This window comes from Ochotona princeps, chromosome 17, assembly GCF_030435755.1.
Source record: "Ochotona princeps isolate mOchPri1 chromosome 17, mOchPri1.hap1, whole genome shotgun sequence".
Classification (NCBI taxonomy): domain Eukaryota; kingdom Metazoa; phylum Chordata; class Mammalia; order Lagomorpha; family Ochotonidae; genus Ochotona; species Ochotona princeps.
The window spans coordinates 48,914,346-48,938,421 of NC_080848.1; positions in this window are offsets into that span (position 1 = coordinate 48,914,346).

Consider the following 24,076-nt stretch of genomic DNA (forward strand, 5'->3'; position numbering starts at 1 on the left):
ATGAGCTCCACTAGTGGCAGGAGCTCCACCAGCAGCCAGGTGGGAAGGGGAGTTCACCAGAAGCTAAGGAGGGGAACCCAAAGAACTGCCCATCCCACTGGTTTGTTTGGTTTGACCAGGAACAGAGATAGAGCAGCAGATCCCAAACTGATGGTGCACGAACAAGGTGGATTGTACAGCCCAGACTTCCTACTAGAGCCAAACCTGGTGCTGTTTTGTGTAGGGATGCAAAGGCTATGGGATGGGTCGGTGCTCGCACTAAGATGGGAGCAAACTCATTTCTGGCCCAGTGTATTGCAACGATGTGGCATCCTATAGGTTCCACCTAAAAATAGGTCCTGCCATTGTCCATGCCTGCAGTGATGAACTTATGACTGTTTATGAAGAACTATACTATTGTAATAATATAGGGGAACTCAGTGGGGGAGAGGAGATTTGAGGAGGGGGTAAGGAAAATCCAAGGGCTTATGGAACTGTGTCATACGATGATAATTAAAAAATGAAAAGAAGAAGGATAGGAGCTGATGCAGTGGCATATCAGACTATTCTAACATCTCAGGCAACAGCATTCCACACTGGAGCTGGTTCATGTCCTGGCTTCTCCACTTCCAATTCAGCTCCCTGCTTATGGCCTGGGAAAATGGTAGAGGATGACTCAAATGCTTGGGCCCCTGCATCCATGTGGGCAATGCAGAAGACGTTCCTGACCTCAGATCAGTTCAGCTCTGGCCATTGGGGCAACTGGGGAGTGAACCAATAGAGGGAAGATCTCTTTCTCTGTCTCTCCTTTGCTCTGTAACTCTGCCTGTTTCTCTGATGCTCGTTGGTTGAGGGTCATCTTCTGTTTCCCAAACCCACCTCCATTCTTTAGCTTGAGATTTCCTTCCTCCCCATGTTAAGAGCTGAACAAACAGGGTCCAATCCCTCTCATCCTCCAAGTACACTCCTTTCTTCTCCTCCTCATCGCTTACATGCACTGGAGAAAGGTTTTCTGCCGAAAAGAATTCATGGGACCAGATTGGACCCACCCAGTGGATTTAGGATGACTTTCCATTGCAGAGTCTCTACCACTTTCATAATCTATAGCCTTTTTGATACATAAAGCTGTATAACCATAGGTCCTGAGCATTTGGGGAGGGACAACCTAAGAATCATCATTCTATCAACTCTTCCATGCTGCATCATCCAGCCCTTAGCTGATCAGAGAGATGCCTGAGCAAGGCCAGCAGAGAGCAACATAACTGGACCAGACTAGAAGACCCCTTGGTTAACCAATGGAGTCATGTGCTATAAAATTGTGATGGTTCTAAGCTACTAACTTCCTGCGGGTTATGGTGGCTCAAGCTGTTTATTTCCTGCCACCTACATGGGAGAATGACACTGAGCTTCTGTTCTCTGGTACCAACTCCAGAGCCTTTGCCAGAATTTAAGGAGTGAATCTCATGTGGGAGAGTTCTCTCTCTCTCTTTCTGCCTCTCAAATTTTGAGCCTCATCCTCCTCTTCCTCATCAAACTGTTAAGGATTAAGTGAGAACATAAAATACTTGGGTTTATAGGTACTGTATAAATGCAAATTCCTAATGGGAGAAAGATAAGATTAAAATTTATTTTCCCATCCTATTTTGTTGTTCGTTTTCTGTCTTCATTCTTAATCCATTGTCAGTTTGAGGGGAGCGTCACTTTTCTCCGTTGTAAAATTAGCTAGTTACAATAAAGGAAGAATTACTTCCTCCCTCTAAACTCCTAAACAGGGATTCCATTTTTGTTTCTGGCTTTCTAAAATTTTGTGACAGTGGAATTGTAGCTCTATTTCTAACCTGCTGATATATCAACTAAGTGATTAAAATGAGCTTGTGTTGCTATCTGAAAAGCTGAGGTGAAGCGACAAACTACCAAATGCAATAAATGAATGTGCCAAAAATATGAGGTGTACGTGAGAATTTTGATGGACAGTAATGGTCACGCAGAAACAGGAATGATGAAGGATTACTTGGGAAATCCTACGAGTGTAAGAAACTCCCAGGAGAAACCCCTTGGTGTTCCTCCAAGAAGTTGTGACCTGCTTCACGGCAAGTTGAAGGTCACATGACTTACACCATGTTGCGATCCAGCTGAGAGCCTCTGTATTATTTTTCCATACAGGGGAATGCATGAATACCTTCCAAACGATCTAGAACCACACTTGTATATGATCTTACAGCAGCTGTGTGGGGAGTCTGGCCACAGCATGGTTCCTCTGCTGAATAGCTCCCAAGGCATTATGAAATCATCATCCAGGTTATGTTCTCATCTGAAAGCTCAACTGGGAAAGATAGCACTTCCCTGCCCTCTTACCTTGTTGGTGGCATTTATTTCCTTGCGTTTCCAGAGCGGAAGGTCCCAGCTATCTTAGTGGAGCTACTCTCTGCTCCTGGTAGCTAGCTACCAATAATTGCTAAAAGTTCTCATGTTCTGCTCCATGTGGGCTTTCCTAAGTTGGCTGCCTCCTGCATTGAACCAACAAAGAGAGCTTCCAGAGTGAATCTACTTACAAGACAGTCTTTCACATGGAAGGCACAACCCATTAACTTTTCTCTGTTCTGTCACACAGAAGCAGGCAGTACATAGGTCCTCTTTATAATTAATAATGGAGAATGGTACAGAAATGTTGACATCAGATGTTAGCGATGGGAGAACTACCTTGCTGTCCACGTACCTCTCCAAAAGTGGTACATGGTAAACATGCAGGATTTACGTTCTTCACATCCCTGTTGACTCTAGAAATTTAATGAGTCACCCCGTCACTTTCCATGACATGTATGAATTCCAGAAAGCCTCTGGAACAGCTGATCATTTTCACATTAAATCATTTGTTTTGAAATGGAGAGCTATCTTGGCCACGAAACAAAGTGATGTTGAGTTGAATGATGATAGCTTAATCAAAATGTTCCTGACTCCACCTCATTAGAAGGCTTATGGTTTTCCCCACATTTTTTTTTCAATGTCTCCAAGAAGAAGGCTCTAGGAAGGTTAAAGCTGTGTTGAGTTGGCAAACTGTTACTACCCAGCAGCAGGGCAATGTGAAATCCAGAAGGACCAGGTCAGAACTTCACTCTGCTCTTACTAGATAGGATTTGGCTAATGGAGTGACACAAAAGTTGATGTGGTAAAGAAAGGTTGATCAAATGCCAGTTGGAAGGCAAGTTTCATAAACACATCCCAGGGGAAAAGGTGCCCTAATGCCAGCTTCCAGTTTTATTTTTGAAAGTAGAGAATTAAGCATCAGGCATATATTTTCTTTTTTTTTTTTTTTCCCTCACCGAGTGACAGTGTTGGAGTGAGTGAGGGCACATGTACTTTATCCTGGTCTCTGCATCTTTCACTCTTCTCCAAATTGCCTTAACCAGGGAGCCTCTGTATGTCCACATAGACAAGTGAGGAGATAAACGAACTGACCTTTCACCTTGCGAGTATTTACCCCAGGCTCCAGGGGAATGCATTTCTGTGCCAATGAAAATCCCCCCCAACTGCCTGTGATCATTTGGTATTAAAGAGAGCTCTGTCAAATGCCTTCTGAAGCCCCGTGTCCACCGCCCTCTGCCTGACCCCCAGGGTCTCTGCCATCCCAGTGTACTTTTCCATAGCTTGGTCTTCAGCGATATTAGCTGTCATGTATAAACGCCTACTGCAGCAGCAAGCTCCCCATTTGGCTATTTAATCTTCATGCCCATCATCTTATTGTTTTTTTTTCCCAGCAGCTCCTATATGAAGGGCAGTCTTCGTTCATTCCATGTTTTCGTCTTTTTAAAAACATGAGTTATTTATGTCAGAAGATGGAATTGGGTTTGTGAGAAACTCGATGAGAAGAAAGGACTCTTGAGCATTTTCTACATAGCTTGGTGCCATAGCAACACGGGGGATAAAGCTCCAAAGTGTCATAAACAGTGAGTCTTTCTTTAGAGACGTCTAAAAGCACCTTTGCACATCATACATACATGCACACACACATCCTTTCAGGGGGACAAGTCCTCTTTTGTCCATCCATTGCTCTTATGCTAGGATGATATTATAAATGTGAATCAAGAGTGTAACCATCTCCCGGGATGCTAGGTTGTGGCATCATATGACAAGGCTTATGATGGTGGCCACTGTCCAGAGATGGCTTCTCCCAGTGTGCATTCACTTCTATTTATTTATTTATTTTGATGATTACATGGTTGATCAGGGTGGGAAGGATCAAAGGTTAGGGAAAAGTGGGTGAAATCGTTTCCATATTTGTTATTTCTTCTTGTTGTTTCTGGGGGAAGGAGAGAGATAAAGGGAGAAGCCACATCCAGCCTCCCAAATGTTCCAGTACCTAGGGATGGGGAACCACCATCTGATAGTCACCCAGGGTCCCAATGTGTACATGTTCCAAGGGCTCTGCCAGAGTGGCTTGGATAGTTCTGAAATGCTGTCGATTTCACCAGTCCAAGGATGATGCAGCCCTCTCAATGTCCATTGGCTGACATAGTCAGATTTTGTGTGTGTGTGTCATTCTTTGGCTGGGGCAGTTGTCCAAAATGAGCTGCCATATTCTTCATGTGCATCAGGGTCTGTGTCCACTGCTCTGCCTTTTCAATGAGCAGGGCATATTCTTGCAGGTAGGCTCAAGGACCTGGACCAGGCGATGTAAGTACTGTCAGAAACATCCCCCCTTCTACCTTCGGGGCTCATGAACCTGACACCCCCCTCACAGGTGGGCCCAAAGATCTGATCTCTCCTTCTTTTATCAAGAGGTAGAGCTTGTTTTTTCTCTGCTTGAACTCTGATTCGCCGTGTGACTACTTTGACCCCTAGAAAGCCAAGCAACCTTCCAGCGTGACTTTCAAGCTCAGACCATAAGATGCTGACAACTGCTCCTGGTTTCTTCTTGAATGTTCCTTCTTGGGAAGGAGCTACCATGTAGTGAGGAAGAGCAAGCAGCTGGGTGGAAATGCTGCCATAGCTGAGGATCAGGAACTTCTAGTAACAGCTCCTGCTCAGATTCCAGTTGGCAGTGAGCATCCGTTGCCAGCTGTGTGAGTGTGGCCAATTTGGATTTTCCAGGCGTTCTAATATTGCTGTCAACTTCAAGGGTGGTAGAACTGCCAATCTGACTCTCAGAATGAGAAATAACAGTATTGTCTAAGGCTCCACATTTGAGAATGCTTATTGGACTCTGTCAACAGCCAGAACATCACTGTTTACACAAAATTCTTTCCTTCCACCCCTTTGTTTTATTTAACAAAGATAGTTCATTTAACTATCTTTCTTTTCCTTCCTAATTCATCTCTCCCTTTGAATTTACATCAGTGAACGATCAGGGCTGATCTCAGGCTGGTTGCTGATCGGGAAGCTGTATAGGCATCCTTTTCATCTTTATTTTAGAGGATCAATCAGGGTACAGGTAGGATTCAGGGTTTAAAAAAAAAAAACAACCAACCAAAACCAAAACTAAAAAACAACCCAAGAAATCAAGGGACCAAGTTCTGCACTGAAGAAAGGACTTTGACTTCATCCATCGGTTTCAGTTTTTCTCTATCTGTACTCATTGAGCAGCAGTTTGGGGCCCGTAAGGAAGATCACCAGGGAAGTTGCTTTTACACACACACCGGATCTGGAATGTTCCTCTGCTTGACTTCTATTGGCTTCCAAAACTGCACTTTGGAAGTGGTCAGGGAAGGCGTGATGTGCACCATGCCCCAGGTTCACCCCACCTGAAACTCATGCTTCAGGTTTCGGAGGCCCTGCTGCACCACAAGCATGGCCACATATCACTGAATCCTTGTCACTTCAACTTGATTATGCTATCACCGTATTAATTTGTAGACACTAGATTACGGGGTAATGGTCTGGTTGATATTCTCCCGCCACCACCCTCTATTTTTCTGGCTGATAAAATTGTAAAAGGATATCTGTTATGCATAAGATGACTTTTTTCTTTAGGATGCAAAGTCACCAGAATGTGTGGCAGCAATTTTTCTTAGGTAATAACATCCCCTATCTTATCAGACCAGGCTTTGGCCGCGGAAGGGCTCAGTTAATTCAATTGTTGTTTAAGTTTGCTGTCGGTGGACTGGATGCATGAATCACTCCCTCTCACACCTCATTCTGGCTTCTCATGCATTTTTCTTTAACTCTGAAGAAGTCTAAAAGGCTGGTCAGGGATGAGTGAGGAATTTAGAAGCTACATTACATGGTTTTAGGGATATCTCTGTTTCTTTTAGTGGGTAGATTAAGGTAGAGAGAAGCTGTGTTTCGAGATAGAATTGCAAGCATGCTAACGGCACGTATTTAGTGTCTCCAGTCTATACAGAAACTATGCTGCAGCTACGGCATTGATTCTCAACTTATGATCATTTTACCTCCCTTTCCTAGAGGACATTTGAAAAATGAATGGGACATTTTTATGTTGGTGGCAGGAGGTACTCCTGATGCCTGGCAGGTGAAGGCCAGGGATGCAGCTGAACATTTTGTGACCCATAGGGCAGTCCTTCACAGCATGGAATTACTCAGCCCGAAGTGTCGACCATCCCGAAAGTGAGACATCCTGCATTATAAAGATGTAATGAGCATGACTGTTTCTTCATGGAAGGGCAGCAGGGACAGGAGGCATACACCAAGGGACAGCTACACCTGTCTTATCACCACCATGGTGTCCCAGAACCAAGTGCTTTCTTCACAAGGAAGTCACTCACCATGGGACATGATGAGCTCTGGCAAGCACACAGCCAGAGATGGAGAGCCTTGATCATCCACAAGGTTTGATGTGGGGGTCCCCTTTCCAAGCCCTGTCTGTTCTTCCATGCCAGAGATCTGTTCAGCACCAAGGATTTGAAACAAATTCCCAGAAACTGACCTCTTCCAAGTGTCTGTCTTAATCCCAACTGTTTCCTCTGACATTTGGATGCACATATATTTTTCTCACAAAGTTGTTTTCTTCCCTCAGCATTCCTGTTTCCAATCAGCAGGCACCATCCTGATAACTGTGAGGCTATGACCAAGATTCATCTCAGTTCCCAATCTGTGATGGAACCTGCAAATGCCATCTTTAAGCAGATATCAGAGTCTCCTTCTTTATCCCAAGTCCTTGGTCACCCAGGTAGGTCAGGTTACCACAGCATGCAGGCCCCAAGGATTGAAGGGACAACTCCTGAAATAGTCTACCTTCATCCTTTACTGCAACCCCCTTCTCATCTGCGTGTGACATGAACTGTAAACTAGATTCTGCCTTTTTCTTGTCATAAGACTTTTTTGAAAAAAAAAATTACCTGTTTATTTGAAAGGCAAAATGTCAGAAAGAGAGAATCATTCATACGCTGGTTTATTCTGTGAATGAGTGCAAAAGCTAGGATTGGGTCATACTGGAGCCAGAGGCCCGGAGCTCCATTCTGTAGGAAGCAGAGGTGCAAGTATTTGGCCCAACTTGTACTGCCTTTGGAGATGCTTACGCAGGGAGCTGGATTAGGAAGGAGGCATTTTATCTGAGACATGAACAGGTGTTCTGATAAAGATGGTATTGCAAGTGCTGACAATCCACTTTGTCCCCACACTATCCCCTGCGCTCAACATGTAAAGTGTTTATTGATATGTGTATGTATTTCATGTGTAAGTGTGTGTGTGTGTGAAAGAGAGAGAAGAGAGGGAGAGAGATTGATTTCATCCACAACCTACTGGTCAAGCCAAAGCCAGGAGCCAAGAGCTTTTCCAGGTCTTCCACCAAATCTGCTGCCGTTACCACACACTGTCCGCACCCATTTTGATTCTCTGCTTTGAACATGATGCTCCGTGAAGCGTGTTTGTTTATCTGTTGTCAGTGTTCATTCCTAGCATATAAACTCCAAAAACCAAAACCTATTGTCTCTTCTTAACTGCTCTTCCTTTTCCACCTAGAATAGTACCCAAGCTTACTAGATGCTCCATGAGTAGTTTGTGTATGGATTTTAATTTCCAATGTTTGTTTTTGGTAAATTTTTCAAGTATTTATTTAAGAAAGAGAGGAGAGAGAGAACTCTCATTCCTTATTTCACTCTCCAAATAACAGAAAGGACCAGGATAATCCAGACTATAGCTGGGAGCCAAAGACTCCACCCAGCTCTCCCGCAGGGGTGGCAGGGACAAAACAACTTGAGCCGTCACCACTTCACTGCCGCCTTCTAGGGTCAGCACTGGCAGCAAGTTGGGACTTGCCAGGGACTGCCACGTGGGATGTCGACATCCTAACCAAATACCATTGCCCTTGAGGTTTTTTGTTTGGTTGGTTGCTGTTGTTTGAATGGGTCATTTAGAAAAACGTAAAAAGGTCTCTCCTAATGTGAGACTGATGTGAGTAACTATAAGTCAGAGAGTAACTCAGCTAGATCTTTGACATGGGGAAGGAGAGAGAGCAGGAGCTTACCCAAGAAGAGCGCCCTCCTGTGGGCGAGAGGTTTGTTGGCCCATGTGTTGTACAGTAGAAGGACATATCTGGTTCTGTCCCATCCAGTCATCCTCGTCCCTCTACAAATATTTATGCTGCAAGCTCCCCCGCTTCCAAGCCCAACAGGAGCCCTAGAGAGCTGCACGCTAGCACCGGGTCTAATGGAGACATTGCAGTGCTATTAGCACAGATGGTTGTCATATGTATGCAAATGAGAAACAAATTGAATTTGGTGTCCCCTCTCACCAGCTGTCCTATCAAGGAAGGCTCCCAGAGCAGCAAAAGAACCGCTGCTACACCACTAATCTGTCACCACAGATTAATTACGATGAGCACATTCATCACCATTTGTTTCTAGTACAAAGGAAAATATCTTGTTTTTCAAGTAGGTCGGTTAAAGGAAGTGTCCGGCCTTGTAGAAACAAGGCGCAACAAGGGCGTGAGGCTTCATTAGTGAAGAACAAGAGGCAAATGAAGGATGAAAGGCCCTAGGCTACAGGCCACCTTCAGAGCTGGCTTCTTCTGGTTAGAATTCAGGCAGAGGCAGGGGAGGCTTGGCCACAATGGATGACTTGCCAGCTTCTGCTGGACCTGCCCTCTGGCTGTTTCCCTGAAGAGTACCTTTTATACAATGGACCCCCAAAGGATTGGGAGATGATTCAGACAGGAATTTGGGAATGATTGCTAGCTTCAGAAGCTCGAGTGAATGGGACACTAGCCAAGGAATCAGGAGACCGAATTTTAGCTTTGCTCATGTGTCTAGTTACTGTTTAAAGATTATGTTCAACTAGTGGTTTTCCATCTTGGAGGGCCAAGGCTCATTTCAAAGTGGGTGAATGCAATGGACTCTGTCCCCATGAATCTACGTTAGCATGGAGATTCACATTCAGAGGAAAGTTCTTCAATTACTATTTCATCCTCGAATAGGTGATGGCTCTCCATTTTGCTGCTCATTTGTTCACTTATCCATTCAACAAACATCTCTTGTTCTTGAGAACAGATATGTAGTGGTGAGGGAAGTGGATATTATTCTGGTTTTGTGCAAACATAATCTCTGGAAAGGAAGATAAAACATAATCCAACAATGGGGTTGGCATTTTGGTGCAGCTGGTTAGGCTGCTGCTTGCAATGCCAGCACTTCATATGAGCACCATTTTGAGTCATGAGAGCTGTTCTTCTGACTGAGCCCTCAGCTAATGTGTTTGGGAAAGCAACAGCAGATGGGCCACAGAGTTGAATCTCTGCTACCCATTTGGGAGAACTCTAGCTTTGACCTGGTCCAGCTACATCTGTTAGAAAAATCTCTCTCCTCTTCTGTAACTCTGCCTTTCAAACTAAATAAATTGACATCTTAAAAATAGTAAAATAAGCACAAACATTTGCAATGCATACGAAATTTTAGTGGCAAATAGGGTCTGCAATGGGGAATCATTTGGTAATATGAGAACATCCACTAGGAGATTTCAATCTGACTGAGTTAGAGGGAGAATGATAAAGAAGTGACAATTAAATGAAGATCTGAAAGATGAGTTATAGTGAACCTGGCAAGCTAGAGTTCCTTACAAACAGGAAACACATCTTTAGGGTGTGGAAGCACATGACTTATTCAGGGATCAAAACAAGATCAGTGCAAAAGATCTAGAATAAAGAGGTAGGTCTACAGAACTTAGAGTCATAAGCCACCCCCAGCCCAAGCACCCTCTATTTAATCAGTCAAAAAACCTGCCTTCTCAACATGCACCTGTTGCATCAGAGACCTGGACACATGAAAGATAAATGAAGGTGGCAGGTGGGAGAGTGCTGTCTTTTTCCACCTGTGGCTAACTTGTCGGTGTATCTGAGCTCTGATGAGAACTTTCTTTTTCCCACTATGGATCTTGCTCCAAGGTACTATGTCCATGGTTTGACGTCCAACTTTTCCAACTTCATTATCCCACCTTTCTCGTCTTGGGCAGACCTTTTCCTCTGCAGGTCCTTTTTGCACTTTCCATTTCTTCCCCAACTTACAAGCAATTCTTTGGCTCAGTAGTGCTGCTGTGTATTGCTCCTTGGAAGGTGGCCCACACTCATGTGTGGATGTATGTTGGCTTCCTCAGTGTCGGATAAACTGTTCCTGTCTGCACGCAAGACTGGTCTCCACTTAGTAGTTCTATCATTGTGGGAGACAGGAGCCTGGCTGAAAATGTAATCAAATCACTGCCCACATCACAAATGGTTTCCAGAGGGCAAGGGGTGATAGATGTGTAATCAAATTGCACAGGATTTGTTTTAGATGCACTGAATGAGGCCTGTCTTCAGCTCAGCACTAATGGGCTCTCATAGTAGAATTTTAACCGGTAAAGAAAGTGATCAATTTATATATACAATTTTTAAAAATTCCTCATCTTTCATCTCGGATACAAATGTTGGGTCTTGTGGTGGTGTTGGCCTTAAGAGTTTAGACTGAGAGTTAATAATTTTGCTGTTTACTATTTTGATTGGTGCAAGATTCCTCCCCACCCCCAAAACAAAAATGAGCAGCAGACTGTGTACTGCAGGAGTTGCTGTCAATATAACAGAGGCATAGGGGAGAATTCAAAGATTTAGGACAACATCGAGGACTGAGAATGGCTTTGGACTGAAGGGGAAACGGGTGCAATTGGGTAACGTTTAGCACAAGTCCTGTCATTAGAAGACCTAGCGCTTGAGAATCAAGAACTGTACAAGATAGACTTAAAAGGCATTGAACAGATGAATACAGACAACAGTGTGTGTGCGTGTGTGTGTGTGTGTATCAGAGGCACATACAGAAAGGTAGAAAGAAATCACCCTCGTGGACTGGTGCCACAGCGACTTACGAACTCCAGAAGTTGCAGCTTTCAGGGATTCTCAAGCAGTTCCTTGTTGACAGTGGTGTTGGCAGAAAAATAAGAAACATTCGTATGAAATTTCACGTGACATTATATTAGTCTGTAAGTGCGAGCACAGTGTGTTTCAGGAAGCCTGTGGGAATAATGTCATGTCAAAGGCAAACATTTTTGTTTCACTGAGTATATTTTTTGAAAATACAAATAATGTCCATGACGTTCTAGAAAATAGAATTCTAGCTGAAGGAGCAACAGAATGTCACAATGTGAGGAAAGGGAAAGGTGATTAATATAGGTGATGATTATTTTAATTTTGAGAATAATTTCTTTGACAGAGTGCAGGGTAAAGAAAGAGAAAGAGAAGCAGAAAGAAATATCCCATGGGCTGATCCACGCATCTAACGCCCACAGCAGTTCTGGGTTAGGACAAAACTAGAACTCTGGAACTTAATCCAGGTTCACCACAGGTGCGGCAAAAACCCAAGTTCTGGATCCATCACCTATTAAAGCCCAGCCTATGCATTAGCAGGAATCTAGAATAGAGATCAGATCTGATATTCAACCCGAGAGACTCTAAGACATACAGGTGTCTTAACCTCTGAGCGAAATGATTACCCCATGATGACTTATGTTTAGTGTCAACTTGACTGAACTAGGTATTTCTGGAAGAGAGTAAAATTTGTGCTAATTTGTAGTTATCCCCTTAGTTGTCTTATGAAATGTGTTCTCTTTATATTGATAAAATTCTTACAAGGGAAAGCATAGGTTCGCTGACATCAGTAAATATTTGCAGGAGTCATCCAACGCGGACTTCCTACGACCAAAATGACAAACCTACACTGACTCATACACGTCTTCTATCTTCCACATTGGCCCAGAGGAAAAAGGGGACTCCCTGCCCTCATCCAAGGCTGATTCTTTTACTTGCTACCTGTCTAGGATGTCACCTGCTAAAATCATCATGCTTCTGTTGTTCATCATGGAATTCTTTTCCATGAAGCCGCATAGTAAAAAGGCCCCTTTGTCTCCACATCCACATAGCTGCCGCACCCTTTCTTTCTTTCTTTCTTTCTTTCTTTCTTTCTTTCTTTCTTTCTTTCTTTCTTTTTTTTTTTTACTGTTTACTGGTAAAATGCAGATTCTTTTTTTTTTTTAATTAATTACATTGCCGCATCCTTTCTGCTCATCCGTTCAGAACAAAACTCAACCACGTTGCCTGCAATGCTTATTTCCACTTGAACTCATTCCAGTCTGGCTGTTGTCTTTACCGCTTAACCAGAGTAATAATAAAACCCCCGCCAAGGTTGCAACAGCTTTCAGATTGACAAGTGCCTTGGTCACGGTTTGACCTCACCTGACTCATTGACTTCATCTGCTGTCTTTCGCTTCTGGCTTCTCTTTGATTCCCTGGCCTCCATTCAAACCAAGGTCTCACGCACAGTGCTTTGAGGGTTGGTCCAAGATCGTCTTCTCCACTTTCAGTTGGTGTTATGTTCCATATCCTGATTCATTATAGAGGCACCTTGCAAAACATTTATTCAGGATTGTGTATTTTGTAGGTTCTACTGCTCACGTCAGTACTTCTCCCATCCCATCACCAAGAACAGTTCCCCCAGATATGTTCTCCTTTGGTTGCTTTGTACTTTTGTACTGTTGAGATCTGCAGTGATCTGTCCTCCAAGTGTTCCTTCCTATCTCATGTTAGACTCCCAAGAATGCTTGCCTGTTGCTTGTCTGTGTTTATTCCACATTCCCTCTCGCGCCATTGTGTTTGGTTGGTTTTATGTGTCCATTTGACTAGGCAATGGAATGCCACGTATTTTCTGTTCATCTTTGTGTTTTATTTGATTTTTTTAAATGAAAACAACTATTTACTGTCAAATTTTCTTGCCACTTGCTGTATATGTGGGTCAATGTGGATGTATTTGTTCTGATATTTGGAAAATTCATTTTGGTCCAATCTAATCTCTAAAGAAATATTACATATCTGTCTATGATGTGTGCGAAACAGTGGAGGCATTTAAATGTCTCCAGCAAACAGCAAAGTTGTGCTGCAGTTTTTTTTTTAACCTGTTGACTTTACCACTTGATTTTAGTTGAATTTATGAGTTCTCATGGCTTAACTTAAGGTTATTAAATATCCTTATCATTCAATTATTTGACTATAAACAGTATTCTTTTTAAAATTATTTAATTTTGATACTCTTTATGTAGTTGATTAGGGCACAAAAGGTCAAGGGCTATAGGAAAGTGGGTAAGACCATTGTTTCCACATTATTTTTTTTCTTTTTGTGTCTGGGGTAAGGCAGGAGATAAAGGGAGACGCCCTACCCAGCCTTCCACCTATCCCATGTCCCCAATGTAGGGCATGCTCCGAGGGTTCTGCTCAAGTGGTTTTGATAGTTCAACAGTTCTGAATTGCTCTCAGTCTTGCCATTCCAAGCACAATGAAACCTCTCCAGAATCCACTGACTGATAGAGTTCACCTTAGTGTCTCTATTTGCCCAGATTTTCACTGCCAACACATGGCTGGGGTAGTTAATTGATGATTTGTTCTGTCTTCCATCCTTTGTTGTGGTACCAGGTGTCCTCTGCAGGTTCCGATGGACTGTGTATCCTCCATGTGCACCTGGATGTGCTGCCCACTGCTCTGTCTGAGCCACTGAGGAGGCTCAGCTTTGACACATGGACTCCATGGTCAGACGATGGAGCCTGCATTTTTCTGCATGGTTGGGGTTCTGAGCAATTCAGTTGGAGGGATCCCCAAAGAAACTTCCTCTGAGGTGATCCCAGACCTGATTCTTGTGTGTGCTTGCCAGTACAGTATCTGGCACAGTCTGTCACCCCAATCAGCTTATGCACATGCTGGTGCTTGCATTTTGGGGTCTGTTCTGTTTCCAGCCCTGTCTTCCACATGAAGACACCAGTAGGTGTTGCAATCCAGCCTGAGTCTGCTCACCACATACTCAGCCCTCAAATGATATTCTTCATCTTTAATCTTCCTCTCTCTCTCCACTGTTACAATATTATCCCCCTCTGCTTTCAGCCTTTCCCTTCAAACTTTGCCTAGGTTTCATTCGTATTTTTCTGGGGACTTCATTACTTCCCTTCTTTCCTAAACAATATTATCATATAATTCTGGATTCATCTTAGTCCTACAATTCCATCAGCCCCTTTGCCACGCATCTTTCATTTACAACTATTCTAGTTAGTTGAAGTATATGCTCTGTAGTCATTTTCTTGGGGACAAGATCAACTATTTATGCATAGTATCATTTCTGTGTTTTTATGTCAATTATTTTCTCTCCTCTCCTTCAAACCTGGATTATTCTATTTCTCCTTTCTATTATTCATATAATTGAATCTGCTTGAACAACAGCCAGGAGCCCTGAGCGGTCTACAGAAACAGAAGAACAATAAACTCTCTTCGAGACTAGGGAGAAGAGCTTTCTTTGGTCCTTACTTAGTTCCAACACTGGATCCCCACCCTCTCTTGCAATGACCATCAGGGTCGTCATGGAGCCCCCTCCCCCCAAAAAAACAAAACAAAACAAACAACAACAAAAAATTAGAGTAGACAGAGAACTACAAGGAAAGCTTAGAACTACACAGGAAATAATCAGTGGGGACTCACACATACCTTACTAGGTAGGGCACAAAAATAAACTACTCCTAACTAGGGTATGGAGGATTTCTCTACACACCCCTCCCAACAGTGTTCTATGCCTCAACTGGTGTCATATGCCTTGTTAAAGCTGTAAGTCAGTATAGTCTATCCTAAAATCTGCCAAGTTCAGTAAAAATTATGCTTCAACACAATAAACCGCTAAATACTAAAATAAAAATAGACATGAGACAGCTGAATAGTATTCTATAGCTATTTTAAGGTAGATAGAAGCCAGTTGTATACAAACTATAATTGAAATGTTAATGAAGTAGTCATAGGATGTGGTTAAGAACCCGCATTTTCTAACATATCAGTCACTCAATACAATGTTAATTAACCCCATAAGGTTGGAACCTGTTGTTGATGTTATGTGATGGCTTTTAATTGGTCAGAATGATATTCTGCCAGTTATGCCTTCAGACCAGAGTTGGTCTCCCCAAGAAACTGTTGAATTGATCTGGACAATAAGACATTGGACTCTATGCATGGCACATGCTTGCAATGAAAGAAACAAGACTGGATTTTAACTGCAATACTGCAGTAAGGTGGAGCAATCCACCATGGGGGGAAGGAACGGGGAGGGGATGGGGGAACATCAGAGCCTATGAAACAATGTTATAAAATGAAATGCAATAAAAAATATACAAATTAAAAAAAATTGAATCTGCTTTCAGCAGTGTTTATTTTCCAATGTGTTTCTTCCCATGTGAACTCTTACAGGCTATTCTTTTTTTTTTCTAATAGCTTGCAATCCCCATTTCATTCCTGCTATTAGTTAACTTTCCATTAATATGATAAAATACTCAAGGCAGCCGATGGTTATAAAGAAAGAGGCTCATTTTGGCTCTCCAAAGATTCACAGTTTAAGACCATATAGAGCTGGTTGGTGTGGCCTCTGTCAATGACGAGCTTGATGAGCCTCACAGTGGATTTCCCCTAGGAGCAGGAGTTCAACATTTGATAATTCAGTATTGACAATAACTTACTAGTTCTAACAACTGCTGATAGTAAGAGCAGATGACATCTTCATTTTACATGACCAACATCTCCCAGTTACAGCAGAGACAAGAGTTTACAGGCACAGCACAATGGCTTGGTTGACTTATCCTCCACCTTACAAGCACTGGGATCCCCCAGGGGTCTTGGTTCATATCCCAGTTACTCACTTCCCATTCAGATTCCTTCTTGTGGCCTGGGAAGGCAGTAGAGGATGGCCCAAGGCCTTGGGACTCTGCACCTGGGTGGGAGACCTGGAAGAAATTTCGGGTTCCTGACTTCAGATCATCTCAGCTCTGGCTGTTGCAGCTACTTGGGGAGTGAATCAGCAGATGGAAGATCTTTCTGTCTCTCCCTCTCTCTAAAAATCTGCATTTCCAATAAAAATAAATAAGGGCTGGGCTAGACTGAAGCCAGGAATTCCATCTGGATCTCTCACATGAGTGCAGGTCCCAACCACATGGCCCATCTCCAAATGCTTTCCTAGATGCACTAGCAGGGAGCTTCACTGCAAGTGGAGCATCCATGTCTGGAACCGGTGCCTATATGAGATGCTGGCATTGCTGACAGAGACAATCTGCTATGCTGCAATGCCCGTCCAAAGTCGGCTTCTTCTTTTGCAGATTTTCAGGATCCTACAGAATCACATGTGAGGAGCACTTGGTGCATAGCAGATCTTTGGAGTGTCTGGGTTTATTCCTCATTCATTCAGCAAGGAGAAGCATTTGAGAAAGCTCGAGTGCTTGCCTTCTGGCTTTCTCTCAGTTTTAATTTAGGACCCATATCAGAGAAATCCACATTTGTTTATAACACCAAATCTTACTAAACTGCTTGCTCTCCCTCCTTTACAGTGGGGTTGGCACTGACTAGCTGTAAGTTGTGTTCCAAAGCCCTTGGAGGAAATGAAGCTTTGCCACCTATGACAGTATTGATGAGAGAGGGCATGCTGGGAGCACTCAGGACTTAGAGGGATTCCAGAAACTTCCACACCAAGACAACATCTTTGTGCAGTCAGGCCTGACTCCTGCTTAAAAGGGGTGGTTTGAGCCTAGACAAAAAAAATTATATTGGATATCTCATTGATCTCCAGGATCATTAATTGCCTTCGACCATCCAGTGTTCAAACACATGACCAGTGTGTTCTGTGCTGAGGAGCCCAACGAGGAAGTTGCTGTAGGTGTGGGATTCTCAAGCACCTGTTTGGTTTTGAGACTCTGTTGCCTGTGAACTTTGCTTTGGCTGGGATCAAGTCCAACTGGACGTAAGGATGAAAGGCACTGAAACTCCTCTGACTAGGAGAGACCATACATGGGCAGCAAATGTAGCCTGGAGAGAAAATGCTCCAGAGACTTCACCAGTGGGTCTCCAATGGGAGACTGGATTTGGAAGTGCAGCACTTTCCTCTTTGGAGCTGCAAATGTGCCCTTCCCCCACACCCACTCCTCAGCCCTGCACTGCCAGGGACGCATAAGAGCAGGTTTAGCTCTGGTGCTCTGAATGCACTGGACTTTATTGTTATGTATAAGTCTCAGGATTTCAACTCTGAGAATTCATTCCAGGAGAAGCTGTAAAGTTAAGAGTCTCATGTTGGCTTGCTTAGCTGATAAACCTGAGCTCTGCTATTACTTTGTTTCATGTTTACATCATTTCCTGAGGCCACTCAGTCTTGCCATGGCAACCCCAGCCTGGTGCCTGATGCTCTCAAATCCTTGTCTTTCTTTTCTTAGAGCTTGCCCATGCAGTGTCTCTCATTCCCAAGCTTCGGCATCCTCCATATCCTCATCCATTCTTGGTATCTCCTCCCACCTGGTCTCTGGACCAGCCCACTTTTCTTCTTTCCCTAAAGTTCTTTTCTCTGTTTTCCCCATCCAGAATTCCAAGCTTGCCTACTTTCTCCTTCTCCAGTCTTCTTCTCATCTCACAAACATTCCTAGTGCAACCCTGTTTTGTTGCTTTTATGGCACCAATAAAAATTCTCCAAGGTCTTTTATTTACACAGGGGCTTGCATCTGCTCTGTCGTGGTCAGATATCACAATAAAAGGGCTAGCCTTTCATCACAGTTCCTCACGGGGTACCTTGAGATGTTTTCATGGTCAAGAGCAAACTTAATTCCAATCCAGCAGGAAGTATTTGAGGGCATGGTGGCTAGCATGTCTTTATGACTCTCATTTTTAATTATGAAGTGTAATAAGGTCACATTTCTGGAAATGGAGCTCAGTAAGATACATTGGTTTAATTTGTAAAAGTAATCTCCTTTCGTAGATGATATGTTTCACTCCACTTCAGCTAAAACCCACATCAATAGCAGAAAAAATGAAACAGGCTTCAATTAGCCTCAATAATCCATCTGCCCAATGATGAACAGGAGGAAAAAGAGAAATTGTTATTTCATATCTTCATCATTTAAAGACTTGGATGATATAAAATAGATTGGCTCTATTTATTTCCCTGTTGCCGTCTGTGTCGCCTTGAAATGTTATAATATGGTAAAATGATTTTAATAAAATGAAGGTGAAAAGGGTTTCTTGGAAAACAATCAAAAAGCTTTTGACGAGATAACAGAAAGGGTGTAAGAGCTTTTTTGCTTTAAAAAAAATTTTTTTTTTTCAGACTGGGATTTGGGAGTGGTGGAAGACATAAGTAAAGCTCTCAGGTGTCTGAAAGAATCCATACCCTTAAGAAACTGAGGAAAGAATATTTTTGTATGCGAATTATTTTTTTTTACAAAGGGTTTACTTATTTTTATTTGAAAGGCATAGTTACAAAGAGAGACAGATGGGTCTTGCATCTGCTAGTTCACTCCCCAACCGGCTGTAATGGTCAAGGTTGGACCAGTTGGAATCCATGAATCAGGTGCTTCTTGTTCTCCCACGTGGATGCAGGGGTCCCAGGACTTTGGCCATCCTCAGGTTCTTTCCCTGGTCAAAAACAGGGAGCTGGAATGGAAGTGGGCCAGTGAGGACATGAACCAGTGCCCAGATGGGATGGCAGTGCCTCAGGTGGAGGCTTATCTTACTATGTTATAGTGCCAGTTCAGAATTCTTACTTTTAAGCTGCAACAATTGGTGAGTGGTTTTCAGTCAGGCAGTTACAGGTTTTTAAATGCCCTAACCAAAATAAGAGTGTCGTGTCAATGCATCATTGGGACAGGCAACTCAGGCAGGAGATTTTAAGCAGAAGATTCAGGTCCTAGAACTTGCCTTACCTCTTCCCCAGGGAGGTTACCCCGGTGAGTCTCCTCCAAATCCTCTTTTGTCTATGACAGAGAAAAATGCAGCAACACCACCCTGGTTGTTGTGTTTCATTTCAGTGTTAGTTCATTAGAATCTACAATGAGTAGATTCTCAATGCAATCTCACATGCTAACTGTGCAAGGGTCCAAGGTGGTTTTTGCTTGTTAACTGTTGTCTCATGGTGAATGCCATTGGACCCTTGCAAGAGTCATTTCAGGGGGGCAGCACAGCTGCCATGCCCACTTTCCGATCAGGAACACTGACTCTAGGCAAAAGGGGCAGAACTGGTATGGATCATCATGGGGGAGCGGAGCTAAAACCACATGTCCTGAGGTGGAGGCCTTGCCTTCTGCTGAGCTCTTATTCCAATCAACATGTGCGGAAGGCCAAGCTCTAGTGTCATAAGTTTCAAAACAAACACCTTCCAGAATATACTGGACCCAATTTTGTGAGTCAGGAATGTTGAACAGTGGGAATTTCATCTGATTCTAACACAACTTAAGTGCTATGATGGAAGTATAGAAACAAGTAACTTTGCTGTTGTTTTTTTCTTTTATCTCTGGCATGTCTTTTGTTCTCAAATATTGTTTTTCTCTATTTCCTAAATTATTTGACCTTGTGAGAGACTAAATGGGAATGAGTAAATGGTTAGTGGGTAAAGACGACTTGGGATGCCTAAATGCCTAGATTCAAGCCCTGGCTTCTTTCTCAAGTCCATATTCCTGCTATTGCATGCCCTGGGAGGTAGTGGTGATGAGATAAGTGGTTGGATTCCTGCCACATCATCTACTACTATGCACACAGGTCTGGATTGAATTTCCAATTTCAAGCCTTTAGGGAGTGAGTGATCCACTGCATGGAAGGTCTTGGTCTCTATCGTTCTTTGTCTTTCTTCTCTCTGCTTCTGTCTCTCAGACTTTCATATGCAAAAATGAGAGAAATAACTATCTCACTTTATAGAAGCACCCACATGTACCCTGAGTGTCTACTCCAGCAATTTCCTTAAGAGAGATTTTCCTCTTGCCTGAATCAACACTCAAGTTCATCTCTAATCTAGACCTCTAGTAATAAGCCTGTATATAAGTATGACCAATGGCTCATCATCAAGGCCATACAGAATCCCACAGCAAGCTAGATGTCCTAAGCTGTCTAAAAAATGCAGATGCTGTGATGTTTAAAGACTTAGGAAGGACCACACCAGTTTGTCAGCTGAGAAATTATAGTGACCCTAAGACCTGTCCCATGGTGTAGAACTGCCAGAGAGTACAATGGTGTGTGAAAGGGGGAGGTTGTGTCATAGAGCATTGGCTCAAAAATTTTGGTAGCTGAAAGCAAAAGTTCCAAGTTTGAGCAGTCAGTGACGTTCCAGGAAGCAGTTTCTTTCCATTGAAAGGATAGAAAAGATCATAACTTTACTAAATATGTAAGGAAAGTGTCCATTAGGAGCAAAGGGATTAAAGGAGTTGTTGGGAGGTGTGGACAAGGGAGAGAAAATGACATCCACTTTATCTGGGGCAAGGGAATTCTTTAGTAGAGAAAAGAGGAAGAAATGAGAAAAAAGCACTTGGTACCAACACAGAGACATTTTACAGACATGAGGAGATGGATAACAGATGAAGAGAGGAACTGATTAAGAAAGACAGACTTGGATTCATGGAAAATGATATCGTCTGCTAGCTTGTGGAGGAGGAAGTAGGGATGGATTGGAAAAGGGGATGGAAAAAAATGGAGTTAGCTCCAAGCAACTTCTGTAAGACATGTAGCAGGTAGTCAGGCAGCTGGGGGAATTGTGTGGGTAAATGAAGTGCTAGTGTGTGCTCCTTGGAGATTATTTTAAAGCAGAAGAAAAGCCTTTGGATACAGTCCAGGCAATATTTGCTCTGGTCTTCTTGTTCTCGAAGACTCTCCATTACATCAAGGATACTGTGATGTAGAAAGTGACTCAAGCAAAGTATTGCATATCCTAGATATCTAGTATCCCCTTCTTTGCCTTTCTAAGCACCACCCCCCCCAAATCCAGGTGGACAATGTGGGATTTATTGAATCTTTCATTAAGACAAGAGATGGAAAATGAATATTATCAGGGTAAGTCACATTTGTTCCTGCAACAATCCCAAAATCTTAGTGGCTTAGCAAATTTAAGATTTATTTCTTGCTCACTCAGAGGATGTCCTTCTTAAGCAGTCCATCTGGGTGATTTTGCTCCCTTTCCATGAATCCACTCTTGGCTGGAATCTCTTAGTCTTCCAGAGGGTGATTTAGATTCCGGTGAGTGACACAAACTGAGAAAACACAGCAAACAGAGCAAGGTCTGAAAACTCATGTGGTGGGCCCAGCCCATTTCATGTGATTTCTGGGTAATGACAGATTTTACTTAAAAATAATCAAAAATAGTGCAAGACTTTGTGGCATGTGGAAAATATCCTAAGGTTGTAGAGATTCACATCCATGCTCATCTGTGTATTGAATTTCTAGTCTATGACTCTGAATGATGAAGGACAAAGACTAGCTTGTTCACCTCTAATTGCCTCCTGAATTGTCCCATCTCTCAGTAGAGCCACATTGGGATTGGGGCTTCAACATGACTTGGGGGGTGGTGCACTTCTGCCTACGGAATGGTAGCATACCCCTCCAACCTCTTTCCCTTTGTCATGCTCCTGCAGCAGTGTGCCTGAACTCTGCGTCCTAAACTCCACTCCAGACAAGAAGCCTGGAGGAAACAGGACTCACCATGGGCGTCAGAACTCACTAAAACAAATCTTCCAAGCACAGTGCCTCCTTATAAGAGAAGCTTAGGTTGGTGAATATTCCCTCCATCCTTTTTCAGCTTGCAAAGGAATCAAGGAGAAAACGAACATGTTAAGCTCAATTACTTACAAGGCACTATAGGGACTCCGTTAGTGTCAAGGAAAAACTTCTGAGAGATTACGTCTCCTTCTTCAACAACCACCTAACGTTACCCAAATAGAAAAATCTAAGTGAAAGTAAGTTTGCCATGCAAAGCCAGTCCATAGACAGTTTTCTTACGGCTCCAGGATACAAAATGTGGCTTCCCAAATCATTCTGGCATTTCTACCATGAGTTAAACATGAATTCAAACAACCTCTGCTCTCACAATTCAATGAAAAGACAGACTTGAAGCACCTATGGATAACAGAAGGGAGACTAAAATCAGTGCTCAAATTGAGATCCAAACAATGTTCTCTGAGCGAACCCAGAGGTGGAATGATTAATCGTGGCAGATGTTAACCAAGAATAATGGTTTTAAGTGTCAGGAATAGAAAGCCTTTCTCCATCATGCTTGCAATGCTAATCCCAACCCATTCATCATCAAACCTCACCTTGCCTGCCCATTTATCTTGAACGCAAACCCAGCTCTATTCAGGAAAATCAGTCATCTCTATTTGTCCTTTGATTGCAGACCCTCAGAAAGGATGACTGCTGTCTGCTATACTTCATGCTCATTCATTCACATGGTGAAAGTGTGTGGCCCAGTGACCTGCACGACTGACATAGTCTTGAATTCAGCCTGAAACCGAGACTGGTTAATAAGGCGGCGCTCAAGGACAGAAATTATGATCCATTTCTGTGACATAAATGCTTCCTGGTTTCTGACCTGGAATTCTGGGGAGCATAAATGAGTACCATCTCTCTGTGAGCATCAGATACATGGATGGAAAGATGACTGATGGGATTCCCTTCTCCCCAGAATGAAAGACCTAGCTATGATGAAACGATAGTGGCACAAGGCTGTCAGGGACACAGGAGGAGGACGGCACAGATCAATGTGTCATGTGAGAATGGAAAACACAGAAGCAAATTGTAATTGAGGGATTGGGGACAACTCTCACTGCTCTCTTTTTTCTGCTTTCTTTCATTTTTTTTTGGCATTGATCTCATTTTATGCTGTGTGTCATATCTTAGTTGTGTCTGAAAGAGTTTTTGAGTTTTAGAAACACATCAAAATGAAGAATGGCATTTGTGGTATGCAGCGTGATCCTACGCTGCTGTCATTGATCTTTTTAAAATAAGAATTGATGCATCTTCTTATCCAGGCAAACCTTTCTGCTGCTTCCTACCTGCAATACCTTGCTCTTTAGTTGCATTTGTTCATTGTGGAGAAACTTCTCACACCAGACATGTAAGTCTCCACTCATCATCTCTGGTCACCCCCACCTTGATGTCCCGCACCAGTACTGAAGTTGCACTGTCGACACTACACCAAAAAATCTTGATGTTTTCTCACACCCTTTTGGTTTAGCCCTCCTTCCTTCTTCCATGAGTAGTAGAGTTGATCAGAAAGTGTACTCAGTCTTAACACGTATCTCCATGTACGAATGTGGTGAGTTCCTAGGGACTCAGATGTGACTGCCGCCAGAAGCTGTTATTCAGGGCTGGCTGCACCTGCCAGGCCAAAGTATGCCCCCTGTTTGTGTAAGCAAAGCTTGATTGCAACACAGCCATAGCCACTCACATATACCTTGTCTGGGGCTGCTTCTGCACAAGGCAGAGTTAAGGAGCTGTGCCGGAGATGGTATGGCTCACAAACGCTTAAACGCCTGCTACCCAGCCCTTTACAACCTTAAGCTCACCAACTTCCAAGTTTATCTTTTTTTGTAGTTAATATTGTGCTACTAATGAGATGAGGGTTGTGCTCAGATAACTGAGTCACTCTTAGAGCTGCCACCTCCTGTATAAAATATGAATGGGTGTGGTGAAGGCAGGCGCTGTATCTCTGCATACAAGATTTGGTTCCGGGTAGCAAGATGTGGGTATCATGGGAAACTTCTGCTTTTTAATCATAAAGCTTTATGTTCCATTTAATTTTTCTCTCACATGGGCATGAACTACATGGAGAAAGTCTTTGAACAAATCATTTTCATTCTCTATTTCTCTATCTTTGTCACAGAGGGA